Genomic DNA, 23,393 nt, shown 5'->3' with positions numbered 1-23,393 from the left:
GGTTGAACCAACAGCTGATAGAATGCATTCCAAGGGCAAGAGGCCTTTACATGAGTCCAGGCCACCTAATTATTACAGAATGGAGAGTAGTCATTCTGAGAGGAGACTGGAGAGAGGTTCAGTTTATGGGATCAAAGCTAGAGATTGGCCCCCTAGACTAGCCTCACGCAGGACAGAAAGTGGACACCTTCATTAAAGGCCTGAGTTAGGCCCAAAGCATGAAGTCAAGGCCAAATAGTGGCCTTCACAGCCAGCTTCGAGTGTGACTTTGAAGGAGGAAAGAAGCAGTTCAACAGCTGGGTCAGTAGGTTTGTGGGTACCTAGAGTCATAGATTGGTTTGTGATGCAAAACAAACCTAGGGAGGTGTCTACCCAGAGAGAGGTTGTTGGAAACCAAGGTAGGATGGTCAAACCTCCTTTGGTGGCTCCAAACAATTGGGTCTTGCTTAAACATCCAAAAACAAAGGAACCAGATATGGTCCCCGTAATTTCTAGATCACAAAGGAGGAAAATTCAGCGTAGGTACACTCAATACCAGCAAGACCTGAAAGAGAGTGAAGAGAGTTCTTCATTGGTATAGACAGAAGGAAAGAAGGATCCAAAGTCAGACCATACTCCAAAACCAACTCTACAAAGCAAAATAGGTTGCAGCAGAGAACAGTTGGCCAAAGTTCACTCTGAACTAAAAGCTAGAGAGAAGTCCAGTTTAGCAGGATTGGAGAAGGCATTGATGGAGAGTGACAGCGAGACGGAGAAAGAAGTTGGCTTAGGCCAAAAGAAAGAAATGGTTGAGGAAGAAATGTTCGAAGCCTTTATGGCTGAACAAACATTTCTGGTTGAAAAGTCAGTCGTGACAGACCATTCAAAGGATGAAGTGCCAGAGAGCAGCATGAAGGATGCTTCTGGAGTAACTGAACAAGGTGGCCAAAAGGAGAAACAGACACAGCCAGCCATCCAATTTGGCGCAGTGTCAGTGAACATGGTATACATACTACCTCATGAATTCCAAGCTAGAGATGAGAATCAAGAGGGGCAAGAAATTGACCCAATTCCAGTCTCTAGCGAAGACTCACAAGTGAGTATGGTGCAAGATAATTCCGGAATGGTTACCCTAATGGAAACTGAATATGAGAGTGAAGAAGTGGTGAGTATTAACCTCTCATATCCTTTTGAGTATCCCTCGAATTCTATGACACAACATGTCAAGCCTTTGTATATCAAGGCCTTCTTCGATGGGATACAATTGAACCGAGTCTTAGTGGATAATAGGGCAGCGGTGAACTTACTACCGAAATCTTTCTTGAAGAAATTAGGGAAAAGGAATACCAGGTTAATCCCAACCAGTATTACCATTGTTGGTTTCGCTGGAGACAGACAGATGACTCAGGGAATTCTGCCCATCAACCCGAGTGTGGGAACCAGAGACTGCATGACGGCATTCTTCGTGATCGACTGTAATGCTAAGTACAATGCTTTACTTGGTAGAGATTAGATCCACACTAACAAATGTGTGCCTCCCTCTTTGCATCAGAAAATAATGATGGCCTTGGGCAATAGAGAGACAGAGGAAATTGATGCAGATCTTCAACCTTTCATAGCCTGCGCAGACTTCGCAGAAGCCAAGTTATATATTGAGGGAGTGACACCACTCAGTATACTAAGGAAATCTGATAGCTCAGCCAAAGTGACGGCTGATGAGGAAGTGACACACCTGAAGCACTTAGTCTAGGAGAGTGCTGATGAAGAGGTTGTTGTTAAAGATGATAGTGATGCCTGGTTGTAGGCAAAGAGATGAAGCACCAGAAGCCAAGTCTTTGGCTCTAATTAAATTTTCAATATTGGATGTAAAATCAATAGTCCAGAAAGTGCAGGAACAAGAGAAAGAAGCCATGATAATTGGCTGCAAGCAGAAACAGCAACAGGCCAGAGTTTTGGCCCTTGATAAATACTGTGCATTGGACATTGAAACAAAAATCCAGGAGATACAGGAAGAAGAAGCCTTGTGGACAGACTTTGTCTATGAAGAGGAGGGTAAAGATGTTGACTCAAAGAACCTGAGAGCATAATACAGCAAGGAGATTGCTTCGAAGCCAGAAGGAATCAAAGAAGGAGCTTCAGTAAGTTCTCAAATACAAGACCTCTTGGAAGAAATAAATCTAGGGGAAGGTTCGGTACAACAACCCATTTATATAAGTGCTTGGTTGAATGCTCTTGACAGAAACTAGTAGTTGGCTATTTTGAGGAGATATAAAGATTGTTTTGCATGGTCATATAATGAACTACCAGGATTGGATAGGTCATTAGTGGAACATAGGCTCCCTATGAAGCCTAATTTCAAATCATACAAGCAAAAACTAAGAAGAATAAGTCCAGAAGTGATTCAGAAAGTCAAGGAGGAAATTCTTAGACTACTAAAGGGAGGCTTTATTAGGACAACCAGGTATGTTGAATGGCTATCTAATATTGTGCCTGTAGTTAAGAAGAATGGTGAAATGAGGGTATGCATTGATTTCAGAAACTTGAATCTGGCAACTCCAAAAGATGAGTATCCTATGCCTATAGTAGATTTGTTGGTAGAAAGTTCAGCAGGGCATCAAATTTTGTCAATAATGGATGGGCACTCTGGTTATAACCAAATCTACATTGCAGACGAGGATGTTCACAAGACAGCATTCATCCTGGGAATATTGGCACCTTCGAATGGGTTAAAATGCCATTTGGCCTGAAGAATGCTAGGACTACATACCAGAGAGCTATGAACACTATCTTTCATGACCTCATTGGAGGGTATTTAAAGTGTTATATTGATGACATTGTAGTTAAATCTCAATCCATGGAGGAGCATTTGTTTCACTTAGAAGCAGCCTTTGAAAGAATGAGAAAGTTCAAGTTGAAACTCAATCCTCTTAAGTGTGCTTTTGGCGTATCATCTGGAAACTTCTTGAGATATGTAGTACACAAGAGAGGAATACAGATTGACCAGAATAAAGCCAAGGCCATCATTGAAGCCAGACCTCCATCAAGTAAGAAAGAATTACAAAAGTTCCTTGGACAGGTTAATTTTCTTCGAAGATTCATTTCTAACACTGTAGGGAAAACTAAAGTATTTTCTTCCTTATTAAGGCTAAAAGATGAAGAGAAATTTGCGTGGATACCAGAGCATCAAATTGCTTTCGAAGGTATCAAAGCCTACTTGGCCAACCCTCCAGTGCTGATGCCACCAAAGGGTGATAAGCCCTTGAAGTTGTACATAGCTGCAGCAGAAGATTCATTGGGAGTTTTCTTAGCCCAAGACAATGAAGAAGGCAAGGAGCAAGCTGTTTATTACCTTAGTAGGTTTTTAAATTCTTCTGAATGTAAATACTCAGCTGTAGAAAAACTGTGCCTTACATTGTATTCTGTTGCAACGAAATTAAGATACTATCTTTTGCCTACAACTGTCTTGGTAAATGCAACCACAGATTTGGTTAAGTATATGTTATCTAGACCTATGTTGAGGGGAAGAATTGGCAAATGGATTTTAGCCTTATCAGAATTTTATTTAGAATATGTTCCCCAAAAGGCAATAAAAGGACAAGTTTTAGCCAATTTTTTGGCAGACCATCCATCTCAAACAGAAAGCCAAGAGATAATGGAACTTGATATGGCTAGTGTTGAGCCATGGCAAATGTGGTTCGATGGATCGAAAGCCAATGGCCTAATTGGAATTGGTATAGTGATTAAGTCACCACAAGAAATAGAAACCACACATGGTTTCAGAGTGGATGAAATTACTTGCTCAACAATCAAGCTGAATATGAAGCCCTAATAGTGGGATTGGAAATTCTTATTGGACTTCAAGTTCATACAGTTGACATATTTGGAGATTCTCAATTGGTGGTTAACCAAGTAAAAGGAATTTTCAAATGTCAAAGTATAAGCATGTTGTCATACTATGTTGTTGCATTACATCTGCTTTCTCAATTTCAAATAGCAAATGTAACTCATGTCCCAAGATTCTTGAATAATAGAGCTAATGATGTGACTCAGAAAGCTTCGAATTTCAAGAGGAGGGATAATATTCAAAGGGACATAAGCCAAACAACATACCAGAAATCTATACCACCCTTAAATAAAAGGAATGTGGTCCTGGAAGTCAATCATAATGACTTACAGGAACAAGATTGGAGGCATCCAATAATGCAGTACTTGGCTAGCCCATCCTCGAAGGCCAGCAGAAAAATTAAATTGCAATATATGCAATACATCATATATAGCAATGCTCTATACAAAAGGGAGGGGGAAATGGTTTATTGCTAGAATGTTTAGGCCCAAAAGAAGCATTAATAGCTATGGTTGAGGTTTATGAAGGCATCTGTGGTGCTTATCAGCCTGGTGTGAAAATGAGATGGTTGCTTCGAAGGCATTCCTACTATTGGCCAACTATCCTTAAAGACTGCATAGAATATGCAAAGGGTTGCCAGGCATGCCAAAAGCATGGCACAATAAGGCATGTGCCCATAACTGACCTGCATGCAGTAGTAAAGCCTTGGCCATTCAGAGGATGGGCCACGGATATGATGGGGAAAATACACCCACCATCTTCGAAGCATCATTGTTTCATTTTAGTGGCCACTGATTACATCACTAAATGGGTTGAAGCTATGCCATACAAGGTTGTAGACCAAACTGAGGTTATTGGATTCATTAAAGATTTAATCCACAGATTTGGTGTCACGACCCCAAACCGCCCCTAGTAGTTTGGTGCCGTGATGGCCAGTAATCCGAGATTACCGAAGGCTAACTTTCAAAATTCACACACAAACAGAGTATAATTATATATATGGGGCTCACAAGTGCGGAAGCAATAATTTTAAAATACAAGTGGTCCATAAGAGCAGTGCGTAAGTTACATGGAATGGCATACAACTTTACATAACATTACAACTTGGATACAAATACAATAAAGGCGGTGACGCCTAGGTGTGACTCGCAAGCTTGTTTTGGGTTTTTGCCATGTCGGCTTAACTTGTATACATGTCGGCAGTCTTGAAAATTATGTTTCTCGGCTTATAATGCTTGTAATTTACAAATGTCGGCTGGAGAAGCCTTTTGATCAAGATGTAAAATGTATTTTGTACTTTATTGTATTTGTATCCAAGTTGTAATGTTATGTAAAGTTGTATGCCATTCCATGTAACTTACACACTGTTCTTATGGACCACTTGTATTTTAAGATTATTGCTTCCGCACTTGTGAGCCCCATATATATAATTATACTCTGTTTGTGTGTGAATTTTGAAAGTTGGCCTTCGGTAATCTCGGATTACTGGCCATCACGGCACCAAACTACTAGGGGCGGTTTGGGGTCGTGACATTTGGTATCCCACAGACTATAACTGTTGATAATGGGACTGTGTTTGACGGGAAATGATAAAGTCTTTTGTGGCAGAGTTTGGAATTAGCCTTGTGAATTCCACCCCTTATTATGCACAAACCAATGGTCAAGCTGAATCATCCAACAAGTCCTTGAAAAAAGGAATACAAAAAGTTGTGGAAGACAATCCTAGGGATTGGCATAACTTATTGTTGGATGTATTGTGGGTTTATAAAACTTCCCCAAGGTCAAGCACAGGAGTTACTCCTTATGCCTTGGTGTATGGGCATGATGCAGTGTTACTTGTGGAAATTAATGTTAAGTCTTTGAGGATAAGATGCCAAGACCAGCTAGATCCTGAGCAATACCATCAAAGTATGTGCTTGGAATTAGAAGGCATAGATGAAACCAGAATTCTGGCATTGAATAGCATTCTCTTTCAAAAGAAGAAAGCAGCCAAAAATTACAATAAGAAAGTCAAACCATTGGCTTCGATGAAGGTGATTTGGTATGGAAGACAATACTCCCAATAGGAATTAAAAGCCATAAATTTGGTAAATGGTCACCTAACTGGGAAGGACCATATCAAATTCATAGAGTCCTGCCTTTTGGAGCATACCATTTGAGAAATTTGAATGGATACATACATCCCAAAAAGATTAATGGCAGATATTTGAAGCCTTATTTTCCAACTATTTGGGAAACACAGGAAACAGAATACATGTCAAGCAAAAAAACACAAGAGTACTCAAATGATAAATCAGAATTTGTTTTTTCATAAAGAGTTAAATACATTTTGCCATAAATTGGCCCAAAAATCATTACAATGCCTTAATTGTTCTTTTACAACAGACTTCCTATTATTAAATGAAGAAAACAACTGAATGGCTATGGTCATTTCTTGCTTTCGATCGGCCAGTCCTTGGTTGGTGATCTGCAGTTTAGTGTCAGTTCGGATTAAGGCCTGGTTCACTGCAGATAGCTCCTTCTCAAGTTGAGCTTTCCTCTCCAGTAGTTGGGTTCGAAAATAGGAGACAAAAGAATGTTGTTCCTTTAGCCCGGAGACTTCAGCATGTACTGTGGAAACAAAGCTCTAGTCTCTCACTAATTTCTCCTCTGCAGCCTTGGCAGCATGACAAATGTTGATGTAAAAGTCAATAGTAGCTGCTGCCTGAGATAGATGACTTGAGACAGTTATACTGGATTGCTCAACAACTTTGCAGCACTGAAGGAAGCCATTTCTTATTATAGGCCTTTGTAAAGCCTCGAAAGGAATCCTTGAAAAGGATGTCAATAACTCTAGACAGCTGTCTAAGTCCATCAGTGGTGCAGAAGGTTTATTACTAGAGGAAGAGGAGCTCTCAAGAATTGCTAACAAGAAATCAGCCAGAACTAATGGCTCAGCCTCATCATTAGTTATTGGAGAGGTAGAGGGCATGTCGAAGAGACTGGCTAGTCTTGCTTCGAAGATATCTACCTCATCCAAGGACATAAGGGGTGCAGAAGGAGCAGTGATGGAAGGCACAAAGGATTGCATAGGGATAGGAGAAATGGGTGGAGCATCTTCAGTAGTCTCTATGGTCCTAGCCACCAATATGTCAAGGGAAGAAGGGCTGGAAGTAGGTAAAGGTAATAAACCATAAGTTGGAGAGCTGCCAACACCTTCTGTAGGGGAATCAGCTACCATCAGAGATGGAGCAGCAGTTGAAATTTCCTTAGAAGAAAGGGGAAGAGCAAGGCTCGAAAGAGAACTGAATTGAGGTAGATCCAAAGATAAGTAAGGAAGATACGAATTTAATCCAAAGGAAAGAGATGCAGGAATACTTGGCCTAAAGGAGGATACATTGAATGTAGGCCTAGGAAGTGGAAGTATTATCTAAATAGTCCTCACATTTTGCATCTGACCAACTTCAACTGAAACTGAGGGAGTCCTTATTGGAAAAATAGGCTTAATAGTTGTTGCTGCAAAAGAAGAGATGTAAAGTAATGTCAAGTTTCAATACCAAAATTTGATAAGGGAGAAACAGTAGAAACATGAAAGAAATTACTTGTTTCAGAAGCGATAGCAGCAATAGGAGGGCTTCGAAGGAAATAGTGCTCAGCAATATGTTGCCTTCTTGTAGTTTTCCTTTGGATTGCATCAGCAACAGCTGCTTCATCTCTTAAGAATTGCTGCTATCGTCTCTTTTCAGCTCTCTCAAAGACAACTAAGGCCTTAGAATGTTCCTGTTCTACTGCCTTGGCAGCTGCATCTTGAATAGGGTCTTCGACCAAATCAGAAGCAGAGACAGTCATCTTCATTCTCTTTTTTATCTGTATTGGTCTTGCTTGTTCCTTCTCAATTTCTCTCTCTTCGATCTGAGATTCAGATCCCTCAGAAGTAAGTTCATCTTCTACTACTCTGGCAGTTGTCTCATGAGTGGGATCTTCAATCGAAAGAGAAACAATCATCTGTTCCCTCTTTCTCCTCTGTAATAGTACTTCCTATTCTTTCTCAATCTCTTCTTCTTCAATCTGGGATTCAGATTCCTCTGGAATGAGTATCAGCTTCCTTTTCTTTTTCTGCTTTTGTTTGTCCTTGAGAGTAACTATGATTTCAGCCCTCTTAAGAGATTATTCTTGTGGAGACCCTGCACCAAGAGGTATGAATGTAAAGGAAACAAACAAAAGAGTCTAAAGGGAAACCTGAAAATACTTACCCCTCTTTGAAGCAGCTCTGGTAACTCTAGCAGGAGAGGGTGAGGCTGCAGGAGCAGTTTTGGCAACTGTAGAAAGAGAGGGGATGTTCTCAACTGTTGTTGATTTGGCCTTCGAAGCCACTCCTAACCCTATCAGTAAGTCATGAGGGTGTACGGATAAGTGCACTTCCATATTGGCTGTCAACCAGTTTTGAAATCTTTTCAGAGTCAGGCCAGAAGGAAGGAATGAAATGAACAAATTTGAACTCGCTCATTTCTTTCAACAGTTTGAATGTTGCTTCTTCCAGTTTTGATTTGGGTATTCTTAGGTCTCTGGCTGTGAGATGGACATTCGAGAGACTGTAGAGTGGAATGGGAATTCCCTGAGTTAACCCAAATTGCCTGGCAAATTGAGAATGACAGTACACCTCAGCTATACACTTATATGCTCGAGGGTTTAAAGTGCCAATGAACAGCTCCCTCGGCAGCAAAATAGAAGCCCACATGCCTTTGTGGAGTGGGGTAAAGCACTCTTTATCAGCTAAGAATGTTCGTAACCAAGCAGGTCCTTTGTTGGCATCAAAGGGGCAGAAGAAGGTAGCAGGTGGAGAAATAGGAAGGTGGTGGAAAAAGGTGAAGTAGTAGGCAAAGGAAGCATGATAAAGAATAACTCTGGCATATTTTTCCCCATAAGAGCTAGGGTCCTAAACAAGGAATCTTAAGCATTTAGGATGCAAATCAGTGAAGTAAGCAAAGAGCCAGAGTTGGAGCACCCAAAGGGGACCCCCTTGGTTCACATCAAGAGGTTTCTCGCAAAATTGGGAACAGACTCTATAAACATGGCCTAAGAGATAAGGAGCCAGGGCTATGTGTTTTTTTAAAACAAGTGCCTTCGCAAGTGAAGCGAACTCAGGCATAATCCTTTGAGATGATGTACAAAAGAGAAATTTGCACAACCAGTACAAAATGAAGGAAAAAAGTTCTTTATCTCTCACGGGACCTACCCTTTTTATTTTCGGCCTTTACAAAATCACTGTAAGAGGAGTATAAGGGTGGAAGAGAGAACTTAACAGGAAGACCTGGATAGTCAGGAGTGAAAGGAGAGCCAAGGGGTGAAAGCCCTAAAAGATAACAAATATCAAGAATGGTGGGAGCCATCATACCACACCAAAATTAGAAAAAATTGAAAGCCATGTTCCAAAAACAAAGAGCAGCGGGAATCAAGAAAGGGTCTTCAGGAATGATAAACCTGGAAAGACGGAGGGCATCGAGAATACAAAGCTCTTGCAGGTCGTCTTCTCGCGCAGGTACAATTCTATCATACCATTCTTCCCATTCAGCTCTCAATGTCGGCCAGCAGCGATGAGGTTGGGTCACCCTTCAATTTCCCCAGTTGAGCCCTCCTTCATAGAGAAGAAAATGATCCTCCAGACGAGGGTATAAAGCTGGAAGTTGAGTAGGAGCCTCTCGAAAGATGGGACCCAAAACGTATTCTTGTTTGGTGCTGTGACGAGGAACGAAGAGGCGGGTGTCTATGGCGCTTGACTCATCAGATGTTAACTTGGCGATCTCTTCATCAATACATCTTTTCAAAGCCATGGTTGGACTTATACGATCACCAGCAAGCACTTTCAAATAAGAAGAGTCCATTGGTAGCAAGCAGCAAGGAAGAGGCAAGGAAGAAGAAGTTAACAGTGGAAAAGGGTATGTGTTTTGAGCGAGCGAGTGATTTCAGAGCACGAAATAAAAAGGGTTTTGAAAAAAAAAAACTTTTGTGTTTGAAAGATATATCGCGTGATTCGTTAAGTACTAAAAGTACAAATACAAAGAGTTTCCTTCAATATTGATACTTTTGGAGAGAAAAACACATCCCAGACATTGAAGCCAACTTCGAAGTATAATATTTGGCTTCGAAACCAGATTTTGGCGCCAAAAGTCAAATAATAAACGGCTTCGAAACTAAAAAGCCAGCTTCGAAGTACATTTCATACCTATGGATGTAAGAATGCTCAAGTATTCGTTTACTTCGAAAGGATTAAAGACCTATTTTAGGTTTCTCAATGAAAGTAATGTCCTTCAAAGCAAAACTTGAGATCCCTTAAGGATGGGAATTGCTGTTCGAAACATCAAAACCATTAATTGGTTTATATATATTTAAGAAAGATTCTCTTTCTAGACTAAAAACAGCATGGACTGTTCTTCGAAGCAAAAAATGTTCAATTTAAAATGGTTAATCATTCTAACCATGACCACATGTTGGTTATGATTAAAACAAGCTTCAAGGGGTAAGATTGTTAAATTCGAAGCACAAATTTTAAATGAAAATTAGCAAAAAAATTGTTAACTATATTCCATAAATTGGAAAGGTTTATTGTTGGTTCTTTTAGTGTTTCATTTAAAACGATCAAGTCCAAATTCGAAGGATAAGATTGTTCAGTTCGTAGTCCTGAATTTGCTTTAAAGACAAATGGGGACAAGATCAAACCATACCAAACAAAGAAAAAGTCCTGGTGGTATTAAAGCAAAAGCAATTACATCGAATGACCCTATTTTGGTACAAACTCAAGCTCATAAAAATAGGGAATGGAATAAATAACAAGATCATGAAATTTAGTCCAACTATGATCAATGAATTTCTGTTCTTTCTTTATTCTATCCTCTATTTCTTCTAACATTGGCTGCATGAGTTGATGTGCTCTCGCTTCATAAAAGAGCTCTTTAGCCTTTATTTCGAATGCTGTTTCTCTCAATCCTTGTTCCAATTCGTCTATATCTAAGTCATCCTAGTACACAGAATCTTTATTCTTGAAATCATCAAATTCTTCATTGAAGTTCTCTGCTTCGTACTGGGTATGAACTCGAAGGGACGAGAGTTGGTCTAAAGATTGTGTGGTGGCCATGGAGGTCCGATGCCAGTGGAGAAGCAATGGAAGTTGGTCCAAAAGCATGTGAAGCTCTGCTTGGGCAAGGGGATTGAGGACATGACCCCGAGTCAGAATATCACAAGCCCATCGAAGGTTCTTGAGAGGGACTTCGTCCTCAAGAACATTGAAGGGCAAGTGAGAGAAAGCCGTGAGCAGAAGTTGAGCTTGCTTCTGCTCAGCTGGATTAAGGGAATGTGGAAGCTTGTAAGGTGGAAAGATCTTATCTGCGGAGAGGGCAAGCCTCAGTCTCTCTGTCCAGTGAGGATTTGGCGGAGGGGAAGGTGTGGATGCTTCTATTCCAAGAGATGGAGCAAAGGCAGAAGAAACATGGGCATTAATATAATCGAGCCAGTCAGAAGAACAGATCTTCGCCTTCTGGGCTAAGAATGATGGATTGTACCCTTGTGCCTCTTCTAGGCGTCGGGCGGTGTGCACTATCTTTGTAGGCATAAAGGATGTATGCCATGCCACAAGCAGATTCTCCTCCAGACTGCATCGATGATCAATGGGCACGTAGAGATAGACCACCGAGCTTCGCGCATAAGAAGGGAACTCTAAAGGGTCAGTAAACTCAACAAAGTGATGGTTGGTTCGTTCCCTCAAATCACAAGCCTCAGGTTTTGACCAGCTTGTCCAGTCAGAAGCCCCAGAAGATGAAGAAGTTGCAGCCTTGTCCCATGCAGAGGGTTGTGAAGAAGAACTTCCCATGTCCATATTTGCGACTTTCTGAATCAAAAGATTGAGAGCAGTTTGTTCGTAGTCCAAGGGTGAGTTAGAAGAAATACTTCCCATGCCCATATTCGTAAGTTTCTGAATCGAAGGATTAAGGGCAATATGTTCGAAGTCCAAGGGTTGATAATTTGCAAAGGCATCCATGACCTGAATATAAAAATGTGGGTAAAGGTGGCTAATTAATGCATGGAGGTTCTTTCGAGGAAGAACAACATCATCATATGACTCTTCGTGTGCTCGATCAATGGAAGGGAAAATTGATTCGGCCATGAAAAATGTATCAGTCTGTTCAAATACTAAGGTAATGGGGGTGTTCAAAAGATTGAAGGAGAGTTTAATGCAGATGATAAATGACAGTTACATTTCTGGGAGAATGCAAAACCCATGCACGTTCTAAGACGTGGGAAAAAGGCCTTGATTCACTAATATCACCAAGTATTGGGTATATTAGTGCGGGGGGTAATGTTGGCTACATATTTTGTACAAGTCAATTATAATTCGATGCGTGGCAAAATAAGGATAATATAGGAAGACTATTCAAGTCTTCGATCCTGATCGTACACGTGGCAATTAGTATTAGTTATTACGAGATCTGAGTAGCAATGGATCAACAAAGAGATGCAAGGTGATGTGACTTCAACAGTTACTCACATTTCAAATTCAAATTTAGGAGGGAAGCCTAACTGCAAGTAATGGCGTAATGGAGCTAATCTTGAGGCAACATGATCAGCGATCATAGAGGAGCAGTTCGACGGTTAGAAATGCAGTTCGATGGTCATCCTTGAGCAGTATAAATAGCAGAGAAGGCCCCAGAAAAAACCCCCAGACTCAGATTCAAAAAACCAGTCTTATTATACTTATTTCAGTTTTACATTTCCAGTCTTACATTTTCTGTACTTTAAATTCCTGCACTGCACTTCGTTCATAGGAGTAGTTTCAAGTAGATTATTGCTGTAAACCTCTACGAGGTTGAGTTTGAATCATTGTAAGTTTTTTTCATGTTCATGAAATACTTCAATTGTTCTTCATTTAATTGTTATTTTGCTTAATTCTCCTAAATCAAGCCACCAGTAAAAGTCCTTTTCATTGAGGCTGAAAGAACTAAAACGCAATCGTCTGATAATTAGTTGGCAATTAATTTTCTGTAAGGACTGATTGATTCTTGCTGGCACGCTCGCAATTACAATAATAACCTTCGAAAGCCAAAAAGCCAACAGAAGGTAATGATGGGGGAGCTAGGGGATGACAGAGTAGGTGGAAGATGAAAGCAAGGGCAAACCTGTCATTTACATTGACTGAGAACAAAAAAAAATTATTCTCAAACACTCATGTGACATAATTTTTGTATTGTTAGATAAAAACTATAACAAAAACACTTTAGTTTAAAATTATATTGGAGCCATTTGTCTAGTCATTTCACAAATGGAAAAAATAATTTTTTTTTTCCCCTCCCCCACAAGATTGCGGTTAGTATATTAGTAGTTAAATTACAATGCAAACCATTTATGAATTCGAATTTGAAATCTCATTCACGGTTAGTATATTAGTAGTTAAATTACAATGCAGACCATTTATGAATTCGAATTTGAAATCTCATTCACTTTGACACCTAAGTACCTTCATTTTTATCTTTTTGAACAGTTGTCCGAGGTCAAGTAGATAAAGTAGACTTTACTCCTTCATTTTAATGTTGTGGAGAGAAAAAATTATCATTTATTTAATTCTTACCATTAATCAACTAAATTGTGTAATATGTCATGGATGAAATTAAGTCCAAGACAACATCCAAATATCAATGTCCAGTCCATATGTTGCTCATTGGCAAACATGATTTCAATCTTGAGAGATTTCGAGGTCACAATGAGATCTTCCCTATGACCATTAATGGGGAGCTGTGTAGGGTTAGATGCTTTGTGTTATCAAATCACACCAACAAAAATAAGGCAATCCAACTCTAAAGGGTGAGACATCTTGCAGGACCCTAAAAGAAATCGAAAGGTCTACCAATATGGATTTTAGCAGATTTCCTTTAACCCCCTTGTGAAGAAAGCTCCATTATCTCATCTCTTTCACAGTATTGCTATCATTTCACCATGTTTTGGTACTAGCCAAATATATCGTGTATTTAGAAAAATATTTTAAAAAATATTCAAAATTTAAGTAGATAGTGTAAATTTAAATTTGGTATGCAATAGGTCACACCTAAAATAAATATGAGCTACACATTTGAATTTTGAATATTTTTGTAGCTATTTTTTTTTAATACATAATATTGTCATGTTGGTTGATTTTCCTGGTTCGAGGGTATTCTAATTACATTATTAGGTTTACTTTAAGCTTAATTCCCAACTTAGGGGAAAAACATATTTAGTAAAGGTACTTTTTAATGAAACAACTTATAAGCATGTTTATTAGTTCCAGCAAAACAGCTCAAAAGCGTGTTTATCAAATGTGCTTTTCTAAAAATATTTTTGCTAAACATGCTTTATCTAAATTTAAGAATAAAATTAGTTGGGCAACTAAATTTTTTTTTTTATAAGGGAAAAAGAAAAAGGGACCTAATTAGGGTCTCTGAGAGTCAAGAAAGGCTAGGGGGCCATTTGAGATCTCTATGCATGCCAATGCCTCCTTTTCAGTTTAAGGTTCGTTTGACATTGGTTTTTTTAGTTAATTTTTTTGTGTTGAGACTTTTTTAGTCTTATTTGACTTTTGTTTTGGGATTTTTTTGATTTTTATGAAAAAAAAAGTATAATGATTATGGATAAAAAATAATATTTTATCTTATTAATTTTTATAGTCAATTTTATTTTTTTGTAATTATTTAACCCCAATACAGATGCCAAACCAAGGGTAAGTATCTGTGCACAGTGTGTGAATAATAGATCGGAGCATGGGTATGTGGAATCCTTTTTGGGTAGCAATATATGAAAAAAAAAAAAAAAAAATAGAGAGAGAGAGAGAGAGAAGCCACTTTTTTTCAGTCATGGAGATTAGAAAAGAAATATTTTTGTATAAAATTAAAAGCCTTAAAAGAGCAATGTGGATTTTCTTGAATCATTGATTTCTTGATCTTCACAAAATATCAAACAAAAATGAACAATGATGATGTTTACGGTCATGCTGGGTTACGATAATTAAAAATCAAATAATATTAAAAAATAAAAATAAAATTTCAATGCATGTGTCACATAAATTTGTAGTGAGAAACATGGTTTAAACCCGACAGTTCGCGACTCCAAGAATTTTTACTGGCATGAGACTTGAATTTGAGATTTTAAAGAGAGCAAACCTTTAAATCTTAAGTCTCGTCCACCTGACCAAACCCTTGGAGCTAATTATTTTTTGAAAATTTTCTTGTCATTTGGTTCTGTTTTGTATCAATAATTGATTTTAATGCAGGGGCAACATCCTTATCAAGTTTATTCATGAAGAAAAATAGGTGGTAGCTCGAAAGTCTGTGGCCCGATTTTGGGTCGAATTTTTTTTTCCTGGCATTTGAATACAGGGAGAGAGAGAGAAAAGAGAGAGAGAAGGAGAAAAGAGGAAGAAGGAAGAGAGAAGAGGAAGAAAAGAAGAGGAAGACAGAAGGAGGACGAGGTTGATGGCGGAGGACGAGGATGATGGCGGAGGACGACGGCGGGCTGGTGCTGGTTCTGCCGACGACAGGCTCGTGCTGGTTCGTGCTGGTTCTGCCGACAGCAGGCTCGTGCTGGTTCGTGCTCATGCAGCAGCTCAGCCTCCGCTGCGCCTCCGCCCCTGGTTGATGCCCCCTCCTGTCCAATTCTTCCTTTCGTTCTTCTTCTTCTTCTCTCTTCTCCTCTTCTTCTTCTTCTTCTTCTTCTTCTCCCCTCTTCTTCTTCTTCTTCTTCTCCCCTCTTCTTCTTCGTTTCTGATTAAACACAGGAAAAAGGAAAAAAAAAAAAAAAAAAAAAAAAGCAGACACCAAAACGATGTCGTTTTGGTGTCGAGCCACATTCGACCCACGAATTTCGAGCTACCAACCGAGGCTGATTCATGAAATAAATTCGGCCATTTACTGTCAATTTCTTTGTTTTTCTTCACTAGTAGTAGATCTACGTAAAATTCTAGCTATAGCCTATCTACATCTAAGATTTTCTAGGGTTATGGATTATCACTCGGAGAATTTTCGTTGCATGTACAAGTTATTTACCAAAGTGGGATTATTTAAAAATTTATTTATGAGTGTAAGTTGTTTTGAACATATTTTTCAATCTCAATTTGGTTTTTTTTTTTTTTTTTTAAAAAAAAAAAAAACACCCTATACAGTAAATTAATTGAAACTTTAAGCCAAAAATCATGTTTAAAAAACTCGATTTCACTCAACAATATGAAAAATAAGTTTAAAATTGACAGGATTTGAAAATTTTATTTTAAAATCACTTGGCTTGATAACAAAAATAATTGCATGTACCAATGTCATTATATCCTTTTGTGACAGAAAAAAAGGAAAATAAATAAATTATAATTGTCTATACATTCTAGAAAAGGGAATTAATTTGGCATTTGTGAGGAAAGGAATAGAGGAGGGGACATGCTTACTAGGCCTAGCATGAATTGTTTAGGAAAATCATGATTTGGACATGTCAAGAAGGGGACTCTGTTCATTTCCAGTCCCATGTGATGGGTAGCTAACAAAGAAAATTGATATTTATCATGAATTTATGTTTCAATTTTATTTCCAAAATAAAGTTAATCACGTAAATTTAAAGTTGATAAATGTGAGTCATATTCATAATAATTGTAGCATAAAGATTAGTTTTTTTCTAGTAATTTTCTCAATACATAGTATTATTGGCTAACAAAACAAAATGCCTCTCCAATTTTGTGTCCCCTTTGCCCCACTCCCAAATTTTCTTTTCTTCAATTGTTCACCTTATCTTATAAAAAATTATTATATTATTACATAGTCAGATAATTAGTCATGTGATTGAGTAAAAGAAATCAGTGATTAGGTGTGATTGTGAGATTAAATTACAGAAATCATTGATTAGATTAAATTATTAGATTCAATATGTACGGAAAAATTAGGATTAGATTTCTCTTCAATTATAAGATTCAATTTCTATAGAAAGCTATTTGAACTCTAGCGCATGTCGCCCTCACGATAATGTTCATATGATGTTGAACTTGGTTGTAAATATTAATATGAACTATATTATCTTTAGTATTCAATTCCTATAGCTCACAACCTCCTTCTCTAATCTTATCTAGTTTTTGTCTATTTTTGATTGGCTTAAAAGGAGGGTGGCAACATGTGCTTTACTCCTTGCAAGCTAGCTTGCAAATCAAGCATCATAGCCACAAGAATAATTTTATAATTTATTTATTTATTTTTCAGCCGAAACGTTCATTGTGGCTCAAAATTAAAAAAATATATATATATATATATTATCATGCTATTTTGTATGAATTTGTGGTGTATTTGTTTGGAAGGATTAGGGGGTGGGATTGGACTATTAGTCCCATCGAACTAATAGTTTATTGTTTGTTTCATTTTTTTTTTGCTCCGGACTAATAGTCCCCCCGGATTATTAGTCCCACAAATATGGGACTATCCTATCCCAGAGGGGATAGAAACCATGGGATTGGTATCCCATAGGATTATTTTGTGAAATGTCCATTTTACCCTCCTTTCTATTATTACTTAGCAAACAATTAGAAAAAGGATAAAATAGTCTTTTGAACATTTATAAATTGTTTTTTTAGTGTTGTTAATTTAAAATTATATATTAAATAAAAAATTTTAATTATAAATCATAAATTATAAATTATAAATTAAATTTACTTAAAAATAATAAATTATAAATTATGGCCTTATAAATTAAATTTTTTTAGTGTTGTTAAAAAATTAAATTTACATATTAAATTAAATTATTTTTTTAGTGTTGTTAATTTAAAATTATATATTAAATAAAAAATATAAATTATAAATTAAATTTATTTAAAAATAATAAATTATAAATTATGGCCTTATAAATTAAATTTTTTTAGTGTTATTGAAAATTTAATTTGTATATTAAATAAAATTATTTTTTATTGTCATTAATTTAAAATTATATATTAAATCAAAAATATAAATTATAAATTTAATTTAATTGAAAATAATAAATTAAAATAATTTTAATATTGTGCAAAAAATAAAATAAAACAATTTTTATTTAATCTAGCTAAAAATAATTAAAATATTAAAGCTATCTTTAATATTGCTATTACTTAATAAATAATTGAAAAGGATAAAATAGTCATTTGAGCATTTATCCTTCTTCATAATATCCCAAACAAACATTGGATAACTAAAAATAGTTCAATCCAGACATCTAATCTCATGACTAAACAAACATAGGATACAAATTTAGTCCAACCAAATAGTCCCGGGATAATATATCTTAGGACTAATAATTTGATGGATTACAATCTCCCCTTATCCAGCCCGTCCAAACAAACGCACTCTTGGTGTACAAAAACTCTATTATAAATTATTTTTTAAAACACAATTCTTATGCTTACCAAACATGAAATTGAAAAAATAAAATAAAAATAAAAAAACATTGTTGCCAGTAAAGGAGTTAGCTTAGTGGATAAAACTTTGATACTTCAAATCATGTGGCTGGATTCAATACTAATATCCTATATCAAAGTAGAATTCCAAAGTCAAAAATAAAAAACTTATATAAGAAGCAATTATTTAAATTAAATTTTTTTAAAAAAAAAAACCTATAAGAAACAATGGCCTTGTTTGGTTTGTGTTTCTCAAAAAATTTTGGAAAAAATTCTCTACAAATAAGTTTTCAAAAGTAATCAAACCAAACAAATTTTTTCAATTTTTTTTTTCAAAACTTGTTTGGTTTACAAGTTTTCCAAACAAATCTCTCTCTCATACACATCAAATCAATCACTTTTTCCAAAACTCTCTCTCAAAATAATTTTTCAAAACATCTTTTGAAAAAAAACTAAACCAAACAAATTTTCGTACTTTTTATCTCAAAACATATTTCTCAAATACAAACCAAACAATGTTTCGTTTGTGTTTGTAGAGTAGTTTTTTAGATAAGAAGTACGAAAACTTGTTTGGTTTGCCTTTTTTCAGAAATGGTTTGGAAAATTGTTTTGGGAAGAGAATTTTAAAAAAAGTGATTGATTTGATGTGTATGAGAGAGAGAGTGATTTTAGAAAGTAGGTAACCAAACAAAATTTTGAGATTTTTTTTGGAAAAATTTGTTTGGTTTAATTATTCTTGAAAATTTATTTGTAGAGAATTTTTCTCAAATATTTTCTGGAAAACAAACCAAACAAGGCCACAATGTTTAGAAAACTAAGCCCCGGATTGGCATTCATTTTAAGGTTAAATAATCACAAAAAGACAAAATTGACTCTAAAAGCCAATAAGATCAAATATTACTTTTTACCCATAATCATTACACTTTTTCTCTTACAAAAGTTAAAAAAATCTCAAAACAAAAACAAATGAGGCTAAAAAAAGCCAGACTAAAGTCCCAACATAAAAAGTTTGCTATATTAGCCAATGCCAAACTATTCCTAAATTCAAAAGACTGAAATCAAACACACTGAATAATAGGGAAAAAAAAAATTATGGACTCACCCAACTTTTCAATTACTAAAATAATTTAACATTTGCCAAACGCATAAATTATTTTGAAAAATAAAAAACAACTAAAAGTAATTGTGAAAAACCTATTAATGTCTAGCATGATTCGACAGAAAATGGTGAAATTGTGGCAACAAAAAAGAAAACATTTGCCTTGGTTTGGTATATTGTTTGAGTTTTTAATTTTTTGGTTATTTTAGTTTAGGATTAAAAAATCTCATTTTGGATGAATTTTTTGACTTTTGTAACTTTTGTAAGAGAAAAAAAATAATTATGATTTAAATATGATATTTTATCTTATTAACTTTTTAACTTATTTTATCTTTTTATGGTAAACTAACCAAAAAAATCTATGCCAAACATAGGACCCATTTGGAAAGTTTAACTCATTTTTTATTGCATTACCTCTTAAATTTTATACCCATAAAAAGACGAAAAAATTAAAAAATTACATTTTAACCAATTTTTTAAAACACTTGGCAGCCATTGTTGAGACAAAATGATGATCTTTTAACCAATATCTCCAAACACTTTGGCCTGTTTTGAAAAGATGGTAAAAAATAATTTTTAAACTTTTAATTAAATTTTTAATTTTTTTAGATAAATAATTTGAAAAATTAGTAAAAAGTTACTTTTGACTTTTTTTATTAATATTTATTTATGATGTCAAATCACAATAAAATGATTAAACTATTCCTATTTATTTAAAATATTTACAACTTCACTCATATAGCATATTTTTACCCATAAAGGATAGAATTGTAATTTTACGAGTAACTAAAAACCAACTTTCTAAATGAAAAAAATACAAAAAAAATTACTTTTTAACTTTTGTTACAAACTAAAAAAAGATGGTTAAAAGCCAACTTCTCGACATGGCCCATTGTAGCCATTGTTGAGACAAAATGATGATCTTTTAACATCATTATGGCCTTGAATCTCTGTCATACTATAAAGCTACTGTGCCCAACTGCTAACCGTAACAGATCAGATCACTTTTTAATTTTTCACTGTTTGGAACCTTTTGGACATAGACTTTTGAGAAGATGATAAAAAATAATTTTTTTTGTTTTAACTAAATTTTTAATTTTTTTAGATAAATAATTTTAGAAATTGGTAAGAAGTTACTTTTAATTTTTTTATTAATATTTGTTTATGATGTCAAATTACAATAAAATTACCAAACTATACCCATTAATTTAAAATATTTATAACTTCAATCATGTAGCACATTTTAACTCATGAGGGATAGAATTGTAATTTTATCAGTAGCTAAAAACTAACTTTCCAAATGAAAAAAAATACAAAAAACCAACTTTAACTTTTGCTACAAACCAAAAAAAATTACTAAAAGCCAACTTCCCAAAATAGCACATAGCCAAGAGCTTCTAATTCTAGGCTTCGTTTGGAAAGTGAGTTGGCTTTTTGACTTTTTAACTTTTTGACTTTTTTGGTTATTTTAGCCTGGGTTAAAAAGTTTGGTTTGGGAATGACTTTTTGACTTTTTGACTTTTTTAACTTTTTTTGTAAGAGAATAGTGTAATGATTATGGGTTAGATGTGATATTTTGTTTGTTGTGACTAAAATATCCTATTTTATCTTTTGTGACTAAAATAGTCAAAAAAAAACTCATAAATCAACTTGCCAAATGGAGGCTAAATCCATTTATTTATATGTATTGTAAACTTCATATCTTATGCAGAAATATTTATACATTATGTGTAAAAAATTAAAAAAAAAGTGTCATTAGAAGCTCTCATATTCACTAGGTGGCTTTTATTTATCAGAAAACTATTTGGTGACTGACATCAACATGTTATTATTGATCCTGATTAATTATGATGAACTAATTGAAGTCTCAATTTTTTATTATTTTTTTTAAAGAAAGCAATACGTCCCAATCGATTTTTTAATTATTTAAGAAAAGATGTATAAAACATATTTAAAAAGTGATATGATTACTTGTATGACTTTTGTTACTTTTTATGAGATTTCAAACCATCACTGTAATAAAGAAAAATAAAATATAAATAAAATATAATTATATTTTATTTATATTTTATATATATATTTTTAAATTTTTATTTAAATTTATAAATCAAATACAATTTAAATGATGTGATTCCTACTCTTATTCCATATCCATTTTAAGTGAGGTGTATGCTTTTTCGAAGATCCTTCCCTAAACCTGCGTTTGGGAAGTTAGGTTTGGGCTAAATTAGCTATTAAATGAGAAAAGTGACTAATTTAGTTGCAAACGGACAGAAGAAAGTTGGGAGCATGGTTGCAACAATTTGGGAAGTAAATTTACCATACTACCCAACATGAAAGAGGGGCAGTGTCAGCCCACAAAAAGTAAAAAAAAAAAAATCAAATCGGCCTTTTTATCAGGAAAGACAAAGAAAGTTGAAAAAATAAATAAAAACAATTTTTTTGTTTTTTGTTAAAATATTTTATGAAAATAAGTTTAAACTATATTTGATAAAAATATTTTTAAATAATTTTTTTTTGTTATGTATTTGGTTATGATTTGAGTGTAGAGTTGTGAAAGTAGTATGGAATTTCAAGTTATGTGTTTGGTTATGAGTTACCTCAATAATTTATGAATTGAGTTTCATTTTATGTGTTTGGTTACGACTTGAGTCTAGAGTTGTTTTTAAATTTAAAATATTAACATTTTAAATAATTTAAATTTCGAGTTATGTATTTGGTTATGCTTTGAGTGTAGAGTTATGAAAGTAGTATGGAATTTTGAATTATGTGTTTGGTTATGAGTTTTCAAAATAATTTCTTAATTAAGTTTTGTTTTACGTGTGTAGTTACGATTTGAGTGTAAAGTTGTTTTTAAATTTAAAATTTTAACATTTTAAATTATTTAAATTTAAAACAAAATTTTTAAAAGTTTTAAATTTTTTTGTTAAAATAATTTTTTGAATATTTATTTTAAATTTTGTACTTATTCAATTTTGTAGATTATTTACATTATTTAAATATTTAAAATAAAATTAAAATTAAAATTAAAATTAAAATTAAAAGTAAAATTAAAATTAAAATTAAAATTAAAATTTGAATAAAAATAAAAATTATATTAAATATTTAAAAATAAATTAAAATTAAATTATTTAAAATACACAGGACAATATAATAAATATTTTATGTGTTTGGTTACGATTTGAGTGTAGAGTTGTTTTCAAATTGAAAATATTAACATTTTAAATTATTTAAATTTTTTGAATATTTAAATTATTTAAATTTTTTTGTTAAAATTATTTTTTGAATATTTAAATTATTTTAATTTTTACGATTTAAATTTTTTGAATATTTATTTTAAATTTATACCAACGTAAATTTTTTAGATTATTTACATTATTTAAATATTTAAAATAAAATTAAATTTAAATTTAAAATTAAATTAAAATAAAACATTAAAAATATTAATATTTTAAATTATTTAAATTGAACATTATTTAAATTATCCAATATTAACATTATTTAATAGTAACATTATTTAAATTATTTAAAATTAAAAAAAAATTTATCCAAATTCGGTCCTCCACGGAGGCTGACGTGGAGGACCACTTTCATTGCCACAGGTACAAGTTGAACATAAGGGGCAGTTTGGTAATTTAATAGTAAGACACATCACCAAAAAGTCAAAAAGTCAAAAAAGTCAAAAAGTCCTTCCCAAACCAGGCTTTTTAACCCAGGCTAAAATAGCCGAAAAAATTAAAAAGCTAAAAAGCCAACTCACTTCCCAAACGAAGGCTAAATAGGTCTAAGATAAAAATAAATAAATAAATTGAAACGAGAGGGCATCTTGAATAGGACTTATTCAGGGTTCCTTTGACATGAGTTCACGCCTCCGTTTGGGAAGTGAGTTGACTTTTTGACTTTTTTGACTATATGAGCCTGGGCTCAAAAGCTTAGTTTGGGAAGGACTTTTGGCTTTTTGGCTTTTTTGATTTTTTTGTGAGAGAAGAGTGTAATGATTATGGGGTTGAATGGGATGTTTTGTCTGTTATGGCTCATGAGCCTATTCTGTCTTTTATGCCTCATTGAGCCAAAAAAGCCCAATG

This window comes from Camellia sinensis, chromosome 11 (genome assembly GCF_055761805.1).
Source record: "Camellia sinensis isolate YWXY chromosome 11, ASM5576180v1, whole genome shotgun sequence".
NCBI classification, from domain to species: domain Eukaryota; kingdom Viridiplantae; phylum Streptophyta; class Magnoliopsida; order Ericales; family Theaceae; genus Camellia; species Camellia sinensis.
This window is presented reverse-complemented; position numbering follows the sequence as displayed.